This window comes from Capra hircus, chromosome 13 (assembly GCF_001704415.2).
Source record: "Capra hircus breed San Clemente chromosome 13, ASM170441v1, whole genome shotgun sequence".
Taxonomy (NCBI): domain Eukaryota; kingdom Metazoa; phylum Chordata; class Mammalia; order Artiodactyla; family Bovidae; genus Capra; species Capra hircus.
In genome coordinates, this window is record NC_030820.1 from 72,617,073 (window position 1) to 72,641,696 (window position 24,624).

The following is a 24,624-nucleotide window of genomic DNA, read 5'->3' on the forward strand; positions in this document are numbered from 1 at the left end:
GAGTGATAAAGAGCCTGACCGTGAACTCTGGCTGCCCAGGCCAGATAAAGACTAGGGAGGAGCCCCAGGCCTTGGGCCCCTCATGCCCTGTAAGGTGCATGCTTGTCCAGCTGGCCTGGTGCACCGGCTCCTGGCCCCTTCCAAGAAGCAGCAAAAATACTTAAGATGCAGGTCTGAAAAGTTAGCATGCCAGATGTGGGCTTCAGCCCTTTCGCTCCTCGGGGAGAAGGTCAAGTTTAGAATTCCTTCCTAACTGCAAGTCACCATGCCGGGGATGGGGTCTGTGATGAGATTGTATCTTAACCTGTCCTACCTGCTTCCACGTGGGCTTTTTCATGTTCTTCTGATGTGTAGGAGGCCCTCAGCTTTGTTTTAGAGGATTTTTCCCACAGGAAACAGTTCCATATGTAGCTGGAAATTCAGTGAGTCTGTGGAAGGAAGTGAATTCAGCATCCTCCCAGGCCGTCATCTTGCACCGGAACTGCAACAAAATACTGCAGGCTGAAAGTGAAAGTGAAGTCGCTCAGTCGTGTCTGACTCTTTGCAACCCCATGGACTGTAGCCTACCAGGCTTCTCTGTCCATGGGATTCTCCAGGCAAGAATACTGGAGTGGGTTACCATTTCCTTCTCCAGGGGATCTTCCCAACACTGGGGATCGAACCCAGGTCTCCTGCATTGGAGGCAGACGCTTTCACCTCTGAGCCATGGACCTAAAAATGAGCCTAGATTCAAACCACACTCTACCACTAAAGAGCTGAGTGACTCTGGGCCACTTACTCAAACACTCTGAATCTCAGCGTCCTCACTGGTACAATGGGGAACCAAGATGGTTGGGAAAGTTAAATGAGATTACCAAGCACTTGGCCCATAGGCCATGCTTTTAAATAAACAACGGTGTATATTTTCATTGTCATCTTGGGTCTCTACCCCTTAAAAAAAATATTATAGCAGTTCTGTTGAGATAAAATTTGCGTGCTATACAATTTACTCATTTAAAGTATGTAATTCAATGGTGTTTACTATGTTAATCACAATCAGTTTTGGAACTTTTTCATCATCCCTCCCTCAAAATATCCTGTACCCATGAGGAGTCACTCCCTAGCCAACCCCTCTCCCTGCTAATCTCCCCTCCTCCCAGCCTAAGGCAACCATCAATTTATTTTCTGTCTTTGTGGATTTGCCTATAAATGGAATCATACAAGATAGATCCTTGTACAAGGACTCCATACAAGATACATGGAGTCCTCTTGTGACTGGCCTGTTTCACTGAACAAAATGTTTTCAAGGTTCATTGATGGTGGAGCATACATCAGTACTTCATTCCTTTTTATTTCCGGGGAATTGTCTATGGTGCGGATAGACCGTATTTAATATATCCATGCATCACCTGATGGATATTCAGATTGTCTGCATCTTTTGGCTCTTGTGAAAATGCTGCTGTGAACATCTGTATGTGGACGTATGTTTTCATTTCTCTTGGGTATAGACCTAGGAGAGGAATTGCTGGGTCATATGGTAACTCTATTTTTAATCTTTTGAGGAACTGCCAGACTATTTCCCAAAGCAGCTGCACCATTTTATTTTCCCACCAGTAGTGTACAAGGGTTCTCATTTTTTCCACACCCAGACTGACAGTTGTTATTGTCTTTTTTAATATAGTCACCCTAGTGGGTGTATAGAGGTATCTCACTGTGGTTTTGACCTGCATTTTCTTGATGGTTGTTGTCTCATTTTTTCAATGGAATCCCCTTCATGCCCAGGGACAGATAAATCCTGGGACATCCCATTCCTAATATGGAAGCAATAACTCGCCACAAGGAAAGAAAACAATCTTACAGGTCTGTTATTAACCCACAACATTTCTTAAAAAAGTGGCTCTTCCCTAAATCAACTGACTGTTTTCCAGCTTCGGGGGCATTGGGACAATTCTGATTTTCTTCTATTATTTCTTTTTCTTAAATTTCTTTATTTTTAATTGAAGGATAATTGCTTTACAATATTGTATTGGTTTCTGCTAAACATCAACATGAATCAACCATAGGTATACATATGTCTCCTCCCTCTTGAACCTCTCTCCCCATCCCACACTTCTAGGTTATTAGAGAGCCCCGGTTTGAGTTCTGTGCGTCTATTATTTCTAATAATTATAAATTACCGGCTGTTCCATGGGAAATGCCCATAATAAGTGAACAAAAGCAGGATCAGAAATACTCAGTTTAATTGATATATGTACACTACCAAGTGTTAAATTGCTAGCAAGTGAGAAGCTGCTTATAGCACAGGAAGCTCAGCTTGGTGCTCTGTGATGACCTAGAGGGGTGGGATGGGGTGGCGGCGGGAGGGTCAACAGAGGGGGGATATATGTATACACATAGCTGATCCATGTTGTTGTACAGCAGAAAGCAACACAACATTTTAAAGCAATTATACTCCAATTTAAAAATAATAATTATAAAGGTACACTTAAAAGTACTCAGTTTAATCATCTAAGCTGAAAAAAATGTTTGTTAATCCATCCAAATATGCTTTAAGCACCATCCTGATGCTAAGGCTCATGTTATCTTATTTATGGACAAAGTCTGAAGAGGAATATCAAAACCAAAGCTACTATATGGGGGTAGAGAATTAAGAAGTACAAACTACTAGATATAAAAATAAGCCCCAAGGATATTCCCTGATAGCTCAATTGGTAAAGAATCTGCCTGCAATGCAGGAGACCCTGGTTTGATCCCTGGGTTGGGAAGATCCCCTAGAGAAGGGAAAGGCTACCCACTCCAGTATTCTGGCCTGGAGAATTTCATGGACTGTATAGTCCATGGGGTCACAAAGAGTTGGACACGACTGAGTGACTTTCACTTTCAAGGATATATTGTACAATATGGGGAATATAGACAGTGCTTTACAATAACTATAAATGGAGCATAACCTTTAAAAATTCTGAATTGTTATGGTGTACATCTGTAACTTATATAACATTGTACAGAAACCATACTTTAGTTAAAGACAGTAACATACTACTTGTGTTGAGGGTGACAGGAGTTCTGGCTGACAGATGTCCCACCCTCCCCCACCTCTATTTCCCAAAATAGAACACTGTTATACTAGCTTTGTGATGATAAAACCAAGGGAAAAGGAAAAAAAAAAACAAACTACTAATCTAAGGATGATGGGAGGAGCAATTCTTGAGCCAGACCCTCAAAGCCATTATTTTGTGGAATCTCCACACAGCCCCTGGGAGGTTATTAGTAATAGTAACAGCCAATATTATGGCACTTTCTGTGTATCTAGCACTGTTCTACCAGTTAGGGACCATTACTGTCCCCATTTTACAGATGAGGAAACTGAGGCTGGGCAAAGAGATGCCCTTCCACTTTGGTGCTCTGTTTTTCCACATCACATACATGTGCAAAGCCTCATATAAACTCAGGCTCACATTTAAGTCCACACCTGTACCCTCAGACAGAAGCACACATACCACGGCCAGATACACGTGTGTATTCACACACATGATGGCTCATATCCAAAGGCACGTGTACAGAAATGCATGCGTACATGTGGGCTCAGCTGCATATATATATATATATATATGTATATATATATATATATATATGCACCATGTGCACACAGCCCATACACTACTGGACAAACATCTTTCTGGGAGCGGGAAAGGGGTGCAGATAAAGGGGCCAAGGTCCAGCCCTTGCCTCCTCCCCACATCCTCAAAGCGCCGCTGCCAGCAGGTGTGTACAGGCCTGGGTGGGGCATGGACAGGTAGTCCTAGACTCAAAGGGTAGAGCTGACGTTGCACTAGAAACCCAGGGTCACCAACTACCTTCCAAACGGGGCTACAGTGACTAAGGGGCCTCACCTGATGGCCAAACCTCCCAACCAGAGGACCCGAACTGAGGGCCTGAGGTGCGCCCAGCCCTGTGCCAGGGGCTGCACAAAAAAGGCATGATCCGGGGCCTCCAGGGCTCCCCAGGGTATCAGGGAGACAAGATTCACATCCAGCTGCCCCTCTGGGAGGCTGCATGGCAGAGTGGTCACCTGCAAGCATTGTAGCAACCGGAAGGCTTAGAATCCTGCTTCTATCACTGATTGACTGTGTGATCTGAGCAAGCTGGTTAACTGATCAGTGTCTCAGTTGTCCTCCCTGTAAATGGGGTAAATTCTAACCCCTAGCCCTTGAGGTTGTTGCTTAACCAGAACTACCAAAGTCTGTATTTGTAAAATAAGCTGTTTGGGGCAAAGGGAGCATGAGGATGGAGGGAGGCAGGACAGGCACTGAGTGAAAAGGATCCCTGTGTCCCACTAGCTGGGTCACCTCAGACAAGTCAGACAACTTCTCTGAACCTCAGCTCCTTTGTAAACGTTGCCCAAGTCATTCTTGATCATTAGACATGTTTCTATCGAGAACTTACTACGTATCAGGCATTATGCTGGGCGCGGAGAATGCAGCAATGAGCAAGCCAGGTGGTCCCTGTCTGCCTGGAGCCCGGGAGGAAGGATAAAGCGGAAACACCTGGTACACAGTAGGGGTCCAATCAGCATTCCTCCCCTTCCTCCTTTTCTATCACTGGTAGGTCAGTGCATCCATATTGTAGAGCGTTTGGAGACTTCCCTGGTGGTCCAGTGGCTAAGACTCTGTGCTCATAATTCAGGGGGCCTGGGTTTGATCCCTGGTCAAAGAACTAGATTCCACATGCCACAACTAAAGATCCCATAGGCTGCAACTGGAAAAAAAAAAAAAAAAAAAACCCACCTGCTGATCCCATATGATGCCACTAAGACCTGGTTTAGCCAAAAACACAAAACAAACTGCGTAGAGTTTGACGGATACAGAGCAGTGGTATCCGCCTGCTCTGAGGAGGGGCTGAGGTGGGGAAAATCTATCACCCAGAGTCCCACTACCCCTAACAAAACCCCTAGCTTCATTTTTGCCAATCTTCTTATCCAGTACAGGGCTAGGTTTGTGGTAAGATGCTCAGTACAATGTTCAGATTAATCAATACATTACATTTGTCATCAGCAGGAAACAGCTGATTACACTGTAGCATATTTACTGACTGTAAGCAACACAAACCATCAAGGCCATATCTTCTCCAAAAGAGAGAAGAGAGGCTTTTCCCTTCTCTGGGACTAGTAACATTTCCAGTTTATAGAAAACGACACCGAGGCTCACAGAGGTCAAGTCACTTGCCCAAGGTCACACAGACTAAAACGCGAAGAGCCAGCATAGGAAGCCAGAGTCTCTTACCCACACTGTCCTGGGCTGTGGGATGCAGTGAGAGATGGACTTAGGAGCTTTGGGAATGCGAACCAGCAGCCGAAGGTTCGGGGAGCCCTTTTAGGCCAGATGCAACCTGCCCCGATCATTGCTCCAGACATAGAAGCACAGAAAACTACCGGGCTCCTGGCTGGCCTTGTGGGGTCTCTTTGGGGTCCAGAAACCCCTCACTCTTACCAGCTCTGAGACGCCTGCTTAGCCAGCGTACAGAGACAGCATGTCATTTGTGGTTTCTGGTGCCCTCCAGTGGGCAGAAAGAGCAAATCTCTGCATCCCTCAAGTTGCTGGGAGCCAGCAAAGTCAATGGCCCCTGCCCCAGCTAATGTTGGCTGCCGCTGACCATACTACATGCAGGCCCCACGTGCAGGCACTTTTACATCTAATCTAATGCAATTCCTGCCAAGGACTCTCTCCAGGTCCGAACTGTGATTATTACTTGTTAGTAAATAATCTGAGACTTGGGAAAACGACTTTCCAAGGGCACATAGGTGGGGTGACAGAACCAGGAATCAAGACATTGGAGCTCAGTTCCTGCACTGGGAGATGGTCCCTCGGGGCTGGACACAGAGGTGGATTTACACCCCTCTCCCTGGTGGCTCAGCGGTAAAGAATACGCCTGCAATGCAGCAGACACGGGTGATGCAGGAGACATGGGTTCAATTCCCGGGTCAGGAAGATCTAGAGAAGGAAATGGCAACCCCCTCCTGTATTCATGCCTGGGAAATCCCATGGACAGAGGAGCCTGGTAGGCTACAGTCCATGAATTTGCAAAAGAGTGGGATACAACTTAGCAACGAAACAACCAAAACCTTTGCAGGCTGGGGGCAGGGGGAGGTTCTGCAATGCATTTACAGGGTCACATGTGCAAAATTAAGACATTTTAGTTACAGTTGGTTAAGACCACTGTCTCTTTCTACTCCAGCCCTAGAACGCTGTCTTTGTCTAGTAGGTGATACAGGTGTATTAATAAGTAATTTATGTGTTTAATAGATTGTGTTGAATGAGCAACTGCATGATAGGGGAATAAATGACTGAAGTGCCCTTTAATCTTAAAGGAAGGGCAGGGTTTTCGTGAGTGCTCCTCATGCAGCCTCAGGGTGCCCTTTACAGACAGCTCGAACTTGGGCCATGGACGGCCTTGAATGTCAAGGCGAGGAATCAGGCAATGGGCAGTCACGAGAGGTTTTAGAGCAGAGGGCAGACTTAAGGGTAACTGTCAATTAGGCAGGAGTTGACTGTCAGGTATGAAGACAGGGCCCTGTGACTGGGGGACCATTTGATTGGCTCATATAAAAACAGCCCTCACCCAGCACCACCAAAGAGCTAGTAATGTGATAGGGGTACCTTCCATCGGGGTGCTTCTTGGGGAAAAATACCTCCAGGAGGCCCTCGCAGGTCCCTGGGACAGAAAGCCCAAGCTGCTGCTGCTGCTGCTAAGTCGCTTCAGTCATGTCCGACTCTGTGCGACCCCATAGACAGCAGCCCACCAGGCTCCCCCATCCCTGGGATTCTCCAGGCAAGAACACTGGAGTGGGTTGCCATTTCCTTCTCCAATGCATGAAAGTGAAAAGTGAAAGTGAAGTTGCTCAGTCATGTCCAACTCCCAACGCCCCCATGGACTGCAGCCTACCAGGCTCCTCTGTCCACGGCATTTTTCAGGCAAGAGTAGTGGAGTGGGGTGCCATTGCCTTCTCTGAGAGTCCAGGCTAGGAGAGTCCAAATGTCTTGGTGGATGTTCAGCCTAGATTTGCTCAGCACTCTGTGTGCCTGGCCCAATGTGGGGGGAAGCTGGGGCCCTGCCCAGGTCAGGCATGGGGTCCCAGGGCCCCAGGCATTACTGCATGTCCCACCCTTGCTGTGAAGTGCAAGGGCCGTTCCTCAGAAGAGGAAACGGAGGTCTGGAAACTGGTGAGGCAGTGGTGAACCCAGGAAAATCCAGCCCCGACTAATGTCTCCTTTACTCAGCTCCTTTTTCTCCCCCTCCCTGGCCTTTCTAAATGTCAAGAATTCCAGCTACCAACAAAACAAACAAACAAATACCCCTTCCCAAGAAAACCCCCAGCTATTATTTATTCAGTCTTGTTTTGAGCCATCTCCTGTTGCTGCTGCTAAGTCGCTTCAGTCGTGTCCGACTCTGTGCGACCCCATAGACGGCAGCCCACCAGGCTCCACTGTCCCTGGGATTCTCCAGGCAAGAACACTGGAGTGGGTTGCCATTTCCTTCTCCAATGCATGAAAGTGAAAAGTGAAAGTGAAGGCGCTCAGTCGTGTCCAACTCCTCTCAACCCCATGGATTGCAGCCTACCAGGCTCCTCCGCCCATGGGATTTTCCAGGCAAGAGTGCTGGAGTGGGTGCCGTTGCCTTCTCCAATCTGCTGCATATCCCGTTACCTGATTATTCCTCCAGCAAACCTGTGAGTGAGACGAAGAGTTATTACTCCCATATAAAGAGTTAGCCCAGAGAGGTGAAGCTACTTACCCAAAGCCACACAGTGGTAAACAGCTGAGTACAATCAAACCCAGAGTTCAGAGGCTCCCCAGATCCCCCTACCACCCCACCCCCATTACAGAGTTGCCCAGCCCCCTCTTCTGCTCCAAGCTGAAGTGGAGAAACTCAGCTTTACCAGGAGAGGGCAGTATGCCCTCAAAAATTAAACCCTGGTCTTTCTGGTGGCTCAGACAGTAAAGAATCTGCCTGTAATGCAGAAGGCCTGGCTTCGATCCCTGGGTCGGGAAGATCCCCTGGAGAAAGGAATGGCAACCCACTCCAGTATTCTTGCCTGGAGAATCCCATGGACAGAGGAGTCTGCCAGGCTCCTCTGTCCGTGGGGTTGCAAAGAGTCACAACCTAGTGACTAGCTTCCTTCCCAGAGGCTGGCCAATTGAATTCTCACACCTGGGGACAGCTGCTGCTGCTGCCCAACAATTCAGAAATCCTCAACTCTGAGGAAGGAGTTAGTCCTTAAACCTTAGTCCCAGGTTCTGGTTGGGGTCTGGGGAGCATGGAGAAATGTGTAGAGAAATGGAAAATACAGCCTTCAAACGAGGTGAGCCAGTGGTTCACAGAAAAGGAAAAGCAATGGTTTTAATGTACAAGATGCTTAGTTTCACTCTTAATAAGAAAAACGTGTGTTAAACCCACAAGGAGCAGGCACTTTATCAAACTGGCAGTTATACAGCTGAGGGCGTGGAAAAACACACTCACACACTGCTGGTGGGATTAAAACCTGGTTTAACACCTCTGGAAGGGAATCTGACAATACCTACCAAAATTAGAAACACATGCATCCCACTGAAACAAAATGCCTTCACTGAAAAACTTGACAGAGAAGCAGAGTGGCACTTCCAGTGAGTGGACCTCAGTGTTGAGGAGGAGAAGTTTCCAGATCAACACTCCTTGCGTGGGGGGCAGGGGTAACTGGCAGGTGGTCATCCTGGGTCCTGTCCTGTAGGGCCTCCCAGAGGGGCAAGAAGCTGGCATTGAATGCTGGGTCCCCAGGGCTGAGCAAGGTTGGTGGGACCCCTCGGGAAGAGAAGGGTCGCCCCACAGAGATGACTGTCTCCAAGGGGCTCAGGTTAGCGCTGCCATCTCTAGCCACTGTCTGCAGGGGAGGGGAGGGAAGAGGGAGAAGGAGCCCCACCCCACCTTCATCCACCTTCCCCACTGCTGGGAGGAAACGAGGGGAGAGGTCTAACCCCAAATCAAGCTACAATTTCCATGACTGTCTTGACATTTAAAATTTGAGTGAAGACCATGTTTATGACTTAAAGCCACAGTCCAGCTGTCTGTCATCTAAAAGCTGGCTGAGACAACGCGGCTTCCCTCTGCTTGCCTTTCCATCCTCCGGGGGGCTGGCAGAGGAAGAGAGAGACAGAGAGGAGCTGCAGGGCTTCTAGAAGCTGTTCCCAGAACTAGCACAAGGTTGCTTCCGCCACATTCCATTGATTAGAGAGGGCTAAGGCCAACCCTTATTTGAGGGGAATAGAGTCCACCTCTTGAACAGGGGAGCAGGGCCAAGTCACATTGCAGAGGGCATGGAAAACCCCTACCCACAAAGGGCTTGGTCCCCTTGCAAGGAAGGCTGGGAGACGTCGACCAGCCCTGTGCCCAGGAAGAGGAGGGAATGGGTTCAGAGAAGAGCCTGCGCCAGCCTCTGCCACACTTGCACACTCCCTGATGATGCACGTCCAGACAGGTGCCTACAGTGTGCTTAGCCCTGTAGGGAGGCTTGGTGAGAGCAGGGACCCAGGGGAGACGGGTCCCAACTCCCCAGCAGTGTGACTGCTCACCCCTGTTCTCAGGACCTCCATATTCTCATCTGTAAAATGGTCATACTCATTATCATCCTCTCCTCCCGTTGATACGGTGGTCGTGAAGGCATTCTGATCTGTGAAAGCCTCCGAGTAGGCAGAGAAGTGGATGACACTGTCCTTGCCCTCAACGATGGTCACTAACAAGAGGAGACAAGAATTCAAGATGTGTCCAGACCTGGGGGAAGGGGAAAGGGTCCTGTGAGCAGGGCCAGAGGGGCAGAGAGCAGAGGAAACACTGCAGGAGAGGGCCCTGTGCCCAAGCCTCAGCAGATGATGAGCAGGCTCGGAATAGACCCAGGGCCTAGGGTACCACATGGCAGGAGGCAGAACCAGCTCTTGTAAAGGGACACACATGGTTTATTGAAGGGTCCTGCACCCCCGTATTTAAAGCAGAAATTCCCAAAGGGTGAGATGTTGGCTGGGCTGGGAGCTGATGCACACTTCCTTGCTTGTTTCTTGGCAGAGTGAGTTTGGAAAAGGAGAGGAAAAAAAGGAATGAGATTGAAAACAGATTATTGGGGAGAAAAGTATTTCAGACTCGAGACAACTGTCTCTATAGCCTCTGGCCCCTGTCCCACTCATTCCCCTGCCCTGACGCAAGGCTGGCAGGAAGAAGGTGTTTCTCCTGGGACTGTTCAAACTGAGGACCAAACGCTGCCTGAGGCTTAACTATCTGCAGAGTCTGACAGCATGCCTGAGACCATGCTAAATGGTCTCCATGCTCCTTGAACTCTCTGCTCGAGGTACGTGCCATTATTGCCCCATTTCCCAAATGAGGAAACTGAGGCTCAGAGAAGTTAGCTGGCTTGTCCACAGGCACACAACCAGTCAGGGGTGAATCTGACTCATTCTATTGGTTTTTCCTGCAGTTGGGGTGCAGACAGAGGAGGGGGAGGTTTAGGACAGCAAGGAAGAAGGTTCTGGGGGGGCAGGGGTTGGGTGTGAGAGGCAGTATGGGACAGTGGTTAAGTGCTTGACTCAGGAGTCAGATTTGGGGGTTGTTGGTTACAGCAACATGACCCAGACTATCTGACTGATACAAATCCTGGTAATTAAGTTACATGTCCTTCAAAATATTAGTGCTAAAAAAAAAAGGTACCTAGCATCTTCTTCTGGAACAGGAAATGGCAACCCACTCCAGTACTCTTGCCTGGAAACTCCCATGGACGGAAGAGCCTGGTAGGCTGCAGTCCATGGGATCAAGAAGAATCAGACACAACTGAGCGACTTCACTTTTATCTTTTTACTTTCATGCATTGGAGAAGGAAATGGCAACCCACTCCAGTGTTCTTGCCTGGAGAATCCCAGGGACGGGGGAGCCTGGTGAGCTACCGTCTACGGGGTCGCACTGAGTCGGACATGACTGAAGTGACTTAGCAGCAGCAGCAGCAGCATCTTCTTGGAAGCAGCAATTTTCTTTTAATTTTAAAAATTTTGCAAAAAGCATTTAAGGAAATCTGCCGTCTTCACCATTTTTAAGTGTACAAGTTCAGTGGCATTAAGTACACTCACACTGTGTAATCCATCCCCACCATCCAGCTCTAGAACTTCATCTTGTGAGACAGAAACTCTAAGCATTCAACACTAACTCCCTATCCCCCTTCCTCCAGCCCCCAACCACCACCCTTTCACCTTCTGTCTCTATGAATCTGATTGCTCTAGGTACCTCATCTCAGTGAAATCGTAATACATTATTGGTCCTTCTGTGACTGCCTTATTTCACTCAGCATAATGTCCTACAAGCTTATCCATGTTGTAGCCTGTATCAGAATGACATTTTCTCTTCTTTCGCTTTTTTTTTTAAATTGAAGGATAATTGCTTTACAGAATTTTGTTGTTTTCTGTCAAACCTCAACATGAATCAGCCATAGGTATACATATATCCCCTCCCTTCTGAAACTCCCTCCCGTCTCCCTCCCCATCCCACCCCTCTAGGTTGATACAGAGCCCCTGTTTGAATTCCCCGAGACACACTGCAAATTCCACTGGCTGTGTATTTTACATACGGTTATGTAAGTTTCCATGTTACTCTTTCCGAACGTCTCTCTCTTCCCTCTCCCCGTGTCCATAAGTGTGTTTTCTATGTCTGTTTCTCCATTGCTGCCCTGCAGATAAATTCTTTGGTACCATCTTTCTAGATTCCATCTACATGTGTTAGTACACAACATTTATCCTTCTCTTTCTTACTTCACTCTGTATAATAGGCTCTAGGCTCATCCACCTCATTAGAACTGACTCAAATGCTTTCCTTTTTATGGCTGAGTAATATTTCATTGTGTATATGTACCCAAATTTTCTTATCCAAACATTTGTCAGTGGACATCTAGATTGATTTCATGTTCTAGCTATTGTAAATAGTGCTGCAGTGAACACTGGGTTACATGTGTCTTTTTCAATTTTGGTTTCCTCAGGGTATATGCTTAGGAGTGGGATTGCTGGGTCATATGGTGGTTTTATTGGTTTTATTCCTAGCTTTTTAAGGAATCTCCATACTGCCTTCCATTGTAGCTGTATCAGTTTACATTCCCACCAACACTGCAAGAGGGTTCCCTTTTCTCCACACCTTCTCCAGCATTTATTGTTTGTAGACTTTTTGATGATGGCCATTTAGAATGACCTTCTTTTTAAAGGCCGAGTAATATTCTGTTGCACATGTAGACCACATTTTGCTGATCCATTTATCCATCCGTGGACACTTGGGTTTGCCCATACCTTTCGGTTGCCATGAATGGCGCTGCCGTGAACATGGGTGCACAAAGATCAGACAGCATTTCTCTCTTTTAAAAATTATTAATTTATTTATTTTGGCCATACCACACGGCATGTGGGATCTTAGGTTCCCAACCAGGGATCAAACCTACTCCCCCTGCATTGGAAGCACAGGGTTTTAACCACTGGACCCCCAGGGAAGCCCCAGGGAGGGGCAGAATTCTATCATATATTAATGCCTATATATGAAATCTGGTATTGGTGAACCTGTTTGCAGGGCAGCAATGGAGACGCAGGCATAGAGACCAGGCTTGTGGACACAGTGGGAGAAAGAAAGGGTGGGATGAATGGAGAGAGTAGTATTGAAACATACACATCACCATATGTAAAATAGAAAGCTAATGGGAATCTAAGCCAAATGACACAGGGAGCTCAAACCCCGTGCTCTGTGATAACCCAGAGGCATGGGATGGGGTGCGAGGGAGGGGACATATGCATCAGTTCAGTTCAGTTCAGTTCAGTTCCGTCGCTCAGTCGTGTCCGACTCTTTGCGACCCCATGAATCGCAGCACGCCAGGCCTCCCTGTCCATCACCAACTCCCAGAGTTCGCTTAGACTCACCTCCATCGAGTCGGTGATGCCATCCAGCCATCCCATCCTCTGTCGTCCCCTTCTTCTCCTGCCCCCAATCCCTCCCAGCATCAGAGTCTTTTCCAATGAGTCAACTCTTCACATGAGGCGGCCAAAATACTGGAGTTTCAGCTTTAGCATCATTCCTTCCAAAGAAACCGTAGGGCTGATCTCCTTCAGAATGGGCTGGTTGGATCTCCTTGCAGTCCAAGGCACTCTCGAGAGTCTTCTCCAATACCACAGTTCCAAAGCATCAATTCTTCGGCGCTCAGCCTTCTTCACATATGCATACCTATGGCTGATTCATGGTGATATGTGGCAGAAACCAGCACAATATTGTAAAGCAATTATCCTCCAATTAAAAACAAAGTTTTTTCAAAAAGAAAGTTGAGAGGGGAAGAGCACTGATGAAGAAGCCAGGAGACAGGATGCTAGACTTCGCTGTGTAGCATCAGGTACCTCGCTTTCTACATCTGATCCTCGCTTTCACTGCCTACTTCATAGCAGCACGCTGAGACCAAGTGAGACCCAGGACTATCAGCAAAGCCACAAGGGACTGCTATTGTTATTACTCAGTGGGGTGAGGGCAACGATTTCCCAAAGGCATGAGTCACGAATGGTGGAATTCCAGGCATCAGGAGAAGCAGTTCTGAGCAACAGAGCCCAGATTCCACACAGAGCCATGATCCTGACCTGGACCCGCAAGGGAGCCACACCCTCCCTCCTTGGCCACTGGCCGATGTGAGGAAGGAATCAGTAAATGTCATAAGCAGATGGGTCCTTAGGGTAGAGCCCATGGTCCCATTGCCACACATGACTGTTAAGGAGGCTCAGAGAGGGTGATGCATTTGCCTGGGGTCACACAGCCAGGGAGCAGTGGAAGCTGGACTAGACTCCCATCCCCGCACTGCACAGCCTCCCACGTGGCTCCAGTTCTAGGAAGAGATGTGAGCGCTAGAAGAGCCATTTGAGGCAGGGGTAATGGGGGGCTCAGAGGGCCTCTAGGGGAGGGTGGAGCTTTCCTCTTTTGTATCTCATGGAGACTGACCTAAGAACTTTTCAATTCAGAGCCCTCTCTGTACTTGCCCAAATCTTGAGACTAGTGGCAACAATAGTAATTGGTACTTTTAAATGAGCTCTTCCAAGTTCAGCTCTATGAACACTTTATATCCCTGGTCCATTTTATCTCTCCTCGGAGGTAGGAGCCAGTGTTATCACATTCAGATGCCTCCCAAGGGGCTTCCCTGGTGGTCCAGTGGTTAAGAATCTGCCTTGCAATGAAGGCACCTGGGTTCAATCCCTGGTGGGGAAGCTGGATCCCACAAGCTGCAGAGTAATTAAGCCTGCATGCTGGAACTAGAGTCCGTGTGCTCAACAAAAGATGCTGCATAACACAGCAAATATCCCACGTATGGCCACTAAAACCCGACAAATGGATAAATACATTTTTAAAAATGCCTCCCAAACCTTAGACTGGGGCCATTTTCAAGGTCACAAGATGAGAGGTGGTCAGAGCTGGGATTCCAACCCAGGGTTGGGCGCCTGTGGAGTCTGTCTATTGAAGCACAACGATCCACTTCCTCCGTTGAGTTCTGTGTGATGGAGGCAGGAAGTGGATTGTGCTCGTGGTCCAGGTGGAGAACCTGAAGTTTGGCAGAAACTGAGATTGGTGACATCCCAGTAAGAGGAGGAGTTAGGACTAGGACCCACCTGACAGGGCCAGCTTCCATCTGCTCCAGCGAAGAGAAGCTTTTCTGGGAGTGCTGTGGCCCCTGGCAAGCCTCACCTTGGGGATGCAGGATGGGGAGAGGGTGCTGATGGAATCCGGAGGTGGACCCCTCCCCACAGCAGCCAACACTTAAGAAGCCGTGACTGAGCTCAAGGTCTCTGGATTAACGCTTGATCTTTTATATTATTTATCTTTGTGCTGTGCTGGGTCCCGGCTTTTCTCTAGTTTCAGAGAGCGGGGGCTGCTCTCTCGTTGCGGTGTGCAGGCTTCTCACTGAGGTGGCATCTTTTATTGCAGGGCACAGGCTCTAGGGCACGGGGGCCTTCGGTAGTTGTGGCTCCCGGGCTGGTGTGGCCCGCGGGCTTAGTTGCTCCGAGGCATATGGGATCTTCCGGGATCAGGGATCGAACCTGTGTCTCCTGCATTAGCGGGCAGATTCTTCACCACCGAGCCACCAGGGAAGCCTTAACAGTTTATCCTGATGGTTTCCTTTTCTCTTCACCCATGTGGATGGAGTTCATTTTATTCTCCCTCTTTGCAGCTGCAAACCCTTCTGTTCAGAGCGGTGGACTCACCTGTCCAGGGGACCAGCCTAGGTAGCTGTGGAATTGAGATGCTAAGGTTTGGCCTCTTGTGACCATTATATTCCCCTCTGCATGGAGAGAAAGGAGAAGCAGCCTGAACAACCTTGCCCCAGCCCATCAGGCCCCAAGCGCCTTCACACCTGAGATTCCGTGTGCTAAAAGTCCCTGAGCACAGGGTTCTAAGGAACCCAATTTAATGATATTAACACCACCTGACAGGTGGGAAATCTGAGGCTCAAGGAAGTGAAGACCCAGGATGCACTTTGAACAGCTCTAGCTGAGTATCTACTATGCACCAGACATTGTGTCAGGTGTTTAGACATATTCTCCCATAAGATTCGCAAAGCAGTCCTGCATGGGAGGTATTATTGATGTTACCTCTGCAGGACAGATGGCAAACCATGGCTCAGAGCGGTGACGAGACTTGCTTACAGGTAGTGTCAAAATGTCCACATTTGAGCTTAGGTCTGACTCCAGCCTTTATTCTTTCCACTATGTATAAGCCTCCCTAATAGAGACCCTATCTTTTTGCCTTTTCATACTGCTCATGGGGTTCTCAAGGCAAGAATACTGAAGTGGTTTGCCATTCCCTTCTCCAGAGAAGGGGATGACAGAGGATGTGATGGTTGGATGGCATCACCAACTCGATGGACATGAGTTTGAGTAAGCTCTGAGAGTTGGTGATGGACAGGGAAGCCTGGTGTGCTGCAGTCCGTGGGGTCTCAGTGAGTCGGACACAACTGAGCTGAACTGAATAGAGACCCACAGGCTATTATGATGCTGTTTCAGGCATCAAGGGATAATAGATTTGGCTCTTAGGGCTGTTCAGGGTTTCACGAAATCATTCATGACTTCTAGCTGGCTACTAGCTCAGCCTGCCTGCAAAGCTGTGCTGTGACAGCTGCATCCTTACTTTCCCCGGAAAATAACAGGAACTTGGGCTGGAAGTTCTCAAGAGAAAGTCTGGCTTACTCTAGGAGGCAGAACGTTTGAATTTTTTTTAATTAATTTAATTTTTTATTGAAGGATAATTGCTTATTTGAGCCGATCCATAATGAAGGAGGTTGCCTCGGGATGTGGTGAGTTTCCCAACCCTGGGAGGGTACAAGCAAAGGCTGGCAGCTGCCGGTGAAGAAGGTGATAGAGCACCTCCAGCATGAAAAGTGATACTGTGGGGACCACCTGGCCATCCAGTGGTTAAGATTTCAAGCTCCTAAGGAGGGGGACATGGGTTCGACCCTTGGATGGGGACCTGAGATCCCACATGCCTGCCACATGGTATGGCAAAAAAAAAAAAAGAAAAAGAAAGAAAAAGTGATACTGGATTCAAAGACCTTTCCATTTTGAAAGTCTGGGATTGTCAGATTCTCAGATCCCATTTGCTCAGACTGCAGTCTAAGATTGCACAATACTCAAAAGCTACGAATCAAAGACTGCATGCATTTTTCCTTTTTGTGTTTTCTAGTCCCTCTGTGGGCAGGTAGACTGTGGAGCATCTGCTTACTCGGGCAAGTGACAAGTCAGTTAAATCAGTTCAGTTCAGTCACTCAGTTGTATCCAACTCTTTGCAACCCCATGGACTGCAGCACGCCAGACCTCCCTGTCTATCACCAACTCCCGGAGTTTACTCAAACTCATGTCCACTGAGTTGGCGATGCCATCCAGCCATCTCATCCTCTGCCATCCCCTTCTCCTGCCTTCAATTTCCCAGCATCAGGGTCTTTCCCATTGGAGTTAGTTCTTCGCATCAGATGGCCAAAGTATTGGAGTTTCAGCTTCAGCATCAGTCCTTCCAATGAATGTTCAGGACTGATTTCCTTTAGTTAAATCAGAGAACAAGTCTTTAGGTTTCAAGAGCACCCCTTCCTCCCCCAAAACACCATTCCTGAAGGGACCTGGTACACAGTGAAATGAATCAGAGAAAGATGGGATTTGATACCTTTCTGTCCCTCTGCCATACAATATTTGGGCTGGTGGCAGTTCCATCAACCTGGATCCTGGAGCAAGGAGACACTGATGGGAACCATACGGGACACACAGCATGAGTGGCTGAGGAACAAGACTGGGGGTAGTTGTTACTGCACCCTAACCTGGCTGACCCTGACTGATACACAGCCCTGCTCTCCCCTCTTGCCTTTTTTCCAAATAAAAAATCAGGAAGAGAGCCAGAAAAAAAAGCCATGAGTGAACATGTTTTGAATTTTGTGGGTCAGCGTGACCCCAGAGAGCTTTGAAGAGTCCCAAAGTAGACAGTGGGGAAGGGCTGGAGTGATGAACCGGTCATGTGGTATGTTGAAGCCAAAAGAGCCTGAAGCAACCTCACAGTGAGATGCAATCACAGAGACGTGCGCATGAATGATGGACTGGGGGGAAATAAATCAAAGTGATCCAGATAAAATTTCTGCCTGCATAGGAAGTAGGGTACGTGTGTGCTAAGTCCCTTCAGTTGTGTCTGACTCTTTTTGACCCAATGGACTATCTAGCCCACCAGGCTCCTCTGTTCATGGGATTCTCCAGGCAAGAATACTGGAGTGGGTTGCCATGCCCTCCTCCAGGGGATCTTCCTGACCCAGGGATTGAACCCACGTCTCCTGCATTGGCAGGTGGGTTCTTGACCACTAGCACCACCTGGGAAGCCCAGGAAGTAGGGTATGGTCATAAAATTAACTCAAAATTCTGCTTATTAAAATTTTGAATTGAGATACATAATTTGGAAAGTTCAGTATCCCAAGAGTCTTGAATTCGGGGCTTTCACCATCACTTTTTCACTGAGTGAGTAGAAGGTGGATGTGGACACTGGAAGCACCCCAGCCTGGAAACCAGGAAAACTGAGCTCTACTCTTAGATTTCACCTTCCCAGGGAGACCTTCCCTGACCACGTGGTTTAAAACAGAATTCCCCCCATCCGGACCCCATGGATGCCTGATCCCTCTTTCTTTTTCTCCGAAGTACTAATGGACGCAGCATTCTCTACTTATCTATTTATTGTCTATTTCCCCCACTTGATTGTAAGTTTCAAAAAGGCAGGAATTCTCTCTCTTACTTCTTTCTTTCTACTTTTCTATCTCACTGCTTTTTCTTTCTTTCCCCTTTCTTTCCTAGCTGTAGAAAAATTTCAAGCATTCAAAACACCATGGAAAACAGATGATGAACACCCCTTTGCCATTTGTCCATCACCTAAATTTAACAACTGCTAACATTTAATCATTCTCACTTCATTTAAAAAATTTTTTTTGGGTGCCAGCGTTTTCTAAAGAAAATAATACTCATCATGCTATTTCCTCTTTAAAAACTTGAAGGAAGAGAGAGCTTTGTCTCTTTTACTTGTTGCCATGTTACTCACTGCCTGGAAGCTGGTAGAGCTCCAACAAACAGTTGTTGAATGAATCTCACTTAATCCTCATGGCAACCCTATGCAGTAGGTGTTATTATTATCCCCATTTTACAGAAGAGGAAACTGAGGCACAGAGAGGTAAAGTAACTTGCCCAAGGGCACACCGCTAGGAGATAGTGAAAGGAAATTTGAGCTCAGGCAGCCTGAATCCAGAGTCCACACATTCATCTCTCTCTGGGGACTCCTTCAACCGAGATGTTCATTCATCCTCTGTCCACCTGTCCCATCCAGACACCACCCACAGAGGAGACCCAGAGGGGTTCGCAGGCCAGAAACAGGACATCCCCATCTGGGAACCCAGGTGGTTTCCAGAAAGGCCAGGGCCCTCTTTCCCTCCTCCCTGGGGAGGAGACAGAAGGCTCCTTCCCAGACGAGTGACCTTTGGGGTTTGTTATGAGTAGAGATTCCTTCTGGGGAATGTGATGGCTGATGTCGGGAGCCTGGGTCCTCAGACTTAACCCCCAGGAATGTGGAGAGGAATTGCCAGGCTTCCGCCCTGCAGGCCAGCATTCCCAACGACCCAGGCCAGCCAGAGGAGGCTGCGCTAGGCTGCTCTCCAGGTTGCTGGGCCTTCTGGGGAGATGAACTGAGACTTTCCATGCTAGGCTGGGAGGCAGCTCCTCAGGGTAAGCAGAGCTCCAGTCTTCAAAACCAAAGGACATGGCATCTGCCTCTTCCTTCCTAGGTGAGTGACACTGGACAGGTGCTCAATCTGGGGAAGCCTCAGTTTTCACATCTATCAAATGGGGATAATTACTATCCCAAGCTTAAACAGATCCAGGGCTAGGGTGAAGCAAGCCAGGTGCCCAAGGGACGGCCTTTAAGGAGGCGCTGGCTCTCAAGTTCAGACCCTGCACTTGTGGGAGCCTGAGGATGAACACCTTCTTAAATTATGCACCAAGATGGTCTAATTCCCCAACCCACAGATGGCTCCAGGAAGGGACCCCAAAGCCCTTTGGGAGAGATGGACCACTGAGCTAAGTCAGGTCCCTGGTAGCTGGGGACAGGGGGATGGCCCAGAAGCCTTCTGGGCATTATCAAGCCACAATAGGCAATTTCTGAGTTCTTCCCAGGTCAGAGAGCAGCCTCTGTCTCCAGGTTGTGATAATAATGACATTGATCTCATATTTATTGAGCTTTCACTCTGGACCACACTGAGATCTTGGTCAATCCTCACTACAGCTTTCTCATGTATTATTGTCTCTATGCGGTGAATGAGGCTTCCCAGGTGGCACAGTGGTAAAGAATCTGCCTGCCAATGCAAGAGAAGAAAAAGATATGGGTTCAATCCCTGGGTCGGGAAGATTCCCCAGAGTAGCAAATGGCTACCCACTCCAGTATTCTTGCTTGGGAAAAGCGATGGACAGAGGAGCCTAGAGGGCTATAGTCCATGGGGTCACAAAGAGTCAGGCACAACTGAGCAACTGAGCGCGCGTGTGCGCGCGTGCACACACACACACACACACACACAGAAGGCTATAAATGAAGAAGACCTCAAGGCACCAGGTCAGGGTCACAGCCTAAATATATGGTAGGTCCAAGATCCAAACTCTTATTTGCCTGAATCACAGGTAGGCTGGGGCCTGAGGTTTGCTGCTGAGGGTCTTGTGGGCCCTTGACCCCCATCACCTTTATCTTCTTCGCCTTCTGCCTCTGCTGGCAGCCACTGTGGCCAAAATGGAATTAACCCCAAAGGGTTAACCCGCAAAGTCATTGCAGGGGCCAGGCTGGGGTGGGGTGGGGAGGAAGGCATGTTTCTGGGCTCCAAAAGTCCAAAATCTGTGTACTCTATGCCCAGTTCCTGGGTCCCCAAGGCAGGCACACATGGCCCTGGATGAGGCAGAACACGGGAGCAGGTAAGTTTCGGTCTGGGGGAGATGGTTCAGGAATATGCTAAGCGTTACTTGTACACATTCGTTTTCTCCCTGCCTCCGACCTCCTTCCCTGGGAATTCATCTTATCCTGGTCACGTGCAAGCTTCGCTCAGGACTCTCCAGGAACTCCCTGGTCATAGAAGCCTCTAAATATTTTCCTGGCTTTCAAGGCTATCTGCATAGACTAGAGTAGAGAGCTGATCCCGCCTCTTAGCCTTTCTGCAGGCTGGTCCCTCTGCCTTGAGTGTCCTCCTTCCAGCAAGATCCTCCTGGATCTTCTTCTCCGGCAGGACTGGGGAATGTAAAATGGCCCAGCTGTGAATTCTCAGACCTGAGGGGGGCTGTGCAATTTTTTTAAGTAAGTAATCGATTAATGTAGTTATTTATGGCTGCACTGGGTCCTCTCTTGTGGAACACAGGCCCCAGAGCATGCTTAGCGCACGTAGTTGCGGCGCACGGGCCTAGATGTCCCAGGGCCTGTGGAATCTTCCCAGATCCAGGATCGAACCCATGGCCCCTGCATTGGTAGGTGGATTCTTAACCCCTGAGCCACCAAGGGTATCCAAGGGCTGTGCAATTTGATGCCACGCTGGCATCTAGGGAAGACAAGAGGTAGCTTAGCGTTTTAAAAGGCAGGTTTTGAACTTAGACATGAGTTCAGTCCCAGGCCCACGGCTCACCAGCCGGGCCTCAGTTTGCTTCTCTGAACACAGAAAGAATGATCTGACTTTCTCCACTGGGGCATGGAGGGACAGGAAGGGGGCCATGCCCGTGATGCTCTGGAGTCAGTGCCAGGTAACATGGTCAGGACTCAAAAGGCACCAGGTATCCACCCACTCATTCCATACCAGGTTTAAGCACCCACCTGGCGCCGGTCTCTGTGCTGGGTGCTGGGATGGAGCTGTGAATGGACTTGTGTGGCCCCAGCTCTTAGTGACTGGAGGGGCAGATACTCACCAATTTGTTGCCATTGTGACTGTGACTAGGGAAATCACCCCCTTTCCAATCTCTTAACTCTCCAACCTTCACCCCTCACCTTGACCCTGAAGCACCCTGGGCAGGATCTAAATCAGATGTATCTCCATAACCTTAGCTCTTCAGCCAAGGCCTGGAGGCTCAACAAGTATTTAAACTGAAAAGATTTCTGTAACAAACATGGCACTGAGTGTGTGCAAGTCACGGTTCTGAGCACTTTACAAATATGAAATCATGTCACTATGCCTGGCAAGGATGTACTATTATCACCACCCCCATTTTGCAGATAGGCAAACTGAGGTTCAGAAAAGTTAAGCAAACTAACTTAAGTTATATAGCCAGAGAAGGATTTGAACTCAGGCCACCTGGCTCCAGGGGCCATTTGTTCCATGCCTCTCCCGAGTTGATGCCACTTCCCAGCAGGGTCCAGAAAGGGCCTGATCTGAAGACCTCGCCCGTCTCTACCACTCGCTAAACCCTGGGCTCCTCACTCTCCATTCCCCAGGTGGGCTCTGGGGGAAAACAGGGCCCCCACTGCAGCTTTTGATGTGTCCTGCCAAGTTGGCACTGTGAGGCCTCAGGGTGCCTCAGGGGATCCCAGGCCAGCAGCTGGGCCGGCCTCGGGGCCAGCGTTTCCGTAAACATCCCCGCGAGCCAGCCCCGCGTGGTCAGACCATGGGCCGCTGGCTTCGAGGGCCGAGGTTTGGCGGGCCCTCCTCGGTTTCCTCCAACACAGCCACTTCCACCCCCTCTGCCTGGCTGAGCTTCCAGTAATGAAGTGTTTTGCTCTGGGGCTGATGGGGTCAATGGAATGGGGTGTCGGGGCCTGTCTCACTTGCCCCTACTTGGGCTCCTGGAAGCTGGTTAGATGCCCCTCACCGCAGCCTAGGTGGCTTATTGGCCCCCCTGGGGGTCGGAGAAGGAATTGGTCTCTAAGCTCACAGGTCTTGGGCTCTGCGTCAAGAGGGAGGGTGTGGCTGGAACCGACCCTGTGGGTCCTTTCTGAGGGGTTGGGCGGTTAGGGAAACAACTCCTGAAGACAGAGCCAGGCAACTTGGCGACAGAAGGGAAAGTGTCTGAACCATAGCCACTGCCTCTCCCCACCAAGACAGTGGCTGCAGCGGGGGGCCGTGGGTGGAGCAGAACCGTCAATCACCATGAGTGTGCCATCCCTGAAGAAGAAACTCTACCCCAGCCCTTTAATTCTCACAGCAACCCTGCTCAGAAATGGAGGCCCAGAGAGGTGAAGTGACTCGTCCAAGGTCACACAGCAATCGACAGAAGGAGAGTGTGACTGATTCTCTCCCTTCCCGTTGAACCACTTCTAGCTCACTGTCTGAATCCCAGACAGGAGGGACTGGAAGGTGCATCCAAGCCACCTTTCGAGAGGCAGTTTAGCACAGTGGATAAGTACAAGGGCTCAGGGGCCAGCTGCCTGGGTTCAAATCCCAGCTCTGCCTCCTTCCCGCTATGTGAATGTAGGCCAGTCACTTAACTTCTTGGTGCCTCTCATCTGTGAGGCAAAGATAGTAATGATGCGTCACTTAGAGCAGGGGCCCCTAACCTTCGGGCTGTAATGCCTGATGGTCTGAGGGTGGAGCTCGGGTAGGAAAGACAGAAATAGAGTGCACGGTAAATGTCATGGCTTGAATCGACCCGAAACCACTCCCCGCCCAGGTCCGTGGAAAAACTGTTTTCCGCAAAACTCCTCCCTGGTCCCAAAAAGGTGGGGACTGCTGCCTTAGAGGGTTGCTGTGAGGATTAAGTTCATGCCTGATACCCGGAAGCCTTCCATGAGTGCGAGTGATTTCCAGTCTCTCCCCAGTCTTCCCACGGCAGAGCTGGGGAGACACAGCCCAGAGATGAAGGCAGGACCTGCTGGGGTCTTGTTTGGGGCAGAGCTCAGCTTTAACCCCTGTTCCCTGTGGTGTCACTGAGAAGCTATGATGTTGGGGCTGAGGGAGACCCCCAGAGAGGAGGGGAAGATGGAAGAGGTGCTTGCTTTGTTCCCCATCCTCCAGGGCTGGGGAAGGGCAGGGTCAGAGCCCAGTGGGGAGAGGAGCAAGGCCACGTGTTGAGTGACCCAAGGGGCAGCTCCTTCCCCATCCGGGTCCCAATCTCCCTTCCTGGGGATGCCTGAGCCCTTGAACCCAAGGGAGCTCCTTGGTAGGGCCTCAGGGGCTGCTGAGGGGTGGGAGAAGGTCCGGAGCCCCAGCCTAGGGCTCCCACCCTTCGATTTATCTCAAATAATTTTCCTTAGTGGGAAGCCGCTGTGTAACACAGAAGCTCAGCTCAGTGCTCTGTAATGACCTAGGGGGTGGGATGGGGGTGGTGGTGGGAGGGAGCTTTAAGAGGGAGGGAATATTTTTATATATATATATATATGTCTGATTCATGTTGTTGTACAGCAGAAGCCAACACAACATTGGAAAGCAATTATACTCCAATTTAAAAACTTGTAAAAGAAACAGTTTTCCATGGACTTGCTTTCTGCTGAGCAAGGGACTGCTGGCTTGAGAAGGGGGCTCTGGGTAGGCAGAAGCAGGGGATAGGGCTCCCCCTTCCCACACCTGGGGACCCTGGGGCTCGAGCAGATGACTGGCTGATGACTCACTCCCCACTCAGCACATCCTGTAATCCCATGACTGGGAGCCCCACGGGGGCGGCCCCTAACCAGGGCCCCTAACCAAGGCGCTCCCCCCTCAACACTCACAGGGACTGGGAACGATTAACTTGCTCCCCGGGCCAGGCCAAATGTTCACATGGCTGTTGGTTTTTGCTGACCACATGCGGCTCAAGGACATCCTCAGAGCTGGAAGTGTCCCAAGAGGCCACAAAGATCAACCCTGTCAGGTCACAGCAGGGGGACCGAGGCCCAGAGAGGTGAGGGGACTTGCCTAAGGTCACTCAGGAAAAGGAGGAAGGAACCCAGCCTTCGATGCCTGGCCCAGAGCTTTTCTACTGCTCCAGATGGTCCCTGGAGACCCCAAGTTCTCGGTCCCTGTTCCCAGCCCCGGTCACAAGTGTTCTCCCAGACCAACACAGGCCAGGCTCCTCCAGCCTCACCCCTCCACCTCCCGCCAGGCTTCATCCAGACTTGGCCATGCACAGCGCCCCAGACACCCCA

The 24,624-nt window shown here is 49.4% G+C and overlaps 1 protein-coding gene across 1 annotated transcript in view; it reads right to left on the reverse strand.

Annotated features, from left to right (window-relative positions):
• Nucleotides 1-496, reverse strand: part of ADA (adenosine deaminase) — a 49,828-nt gene extending 49,332 nt beyond the window's left edge. Inside the window, exon 1 of the mRNA XM_018057905.1 lies at nucleotides 314-496. The gene's annotated coding sequence lies outside the window, so the exon portion shown is untranslated. The remainder of the gene's footprint in view (nucleotides 1-313) is intronic.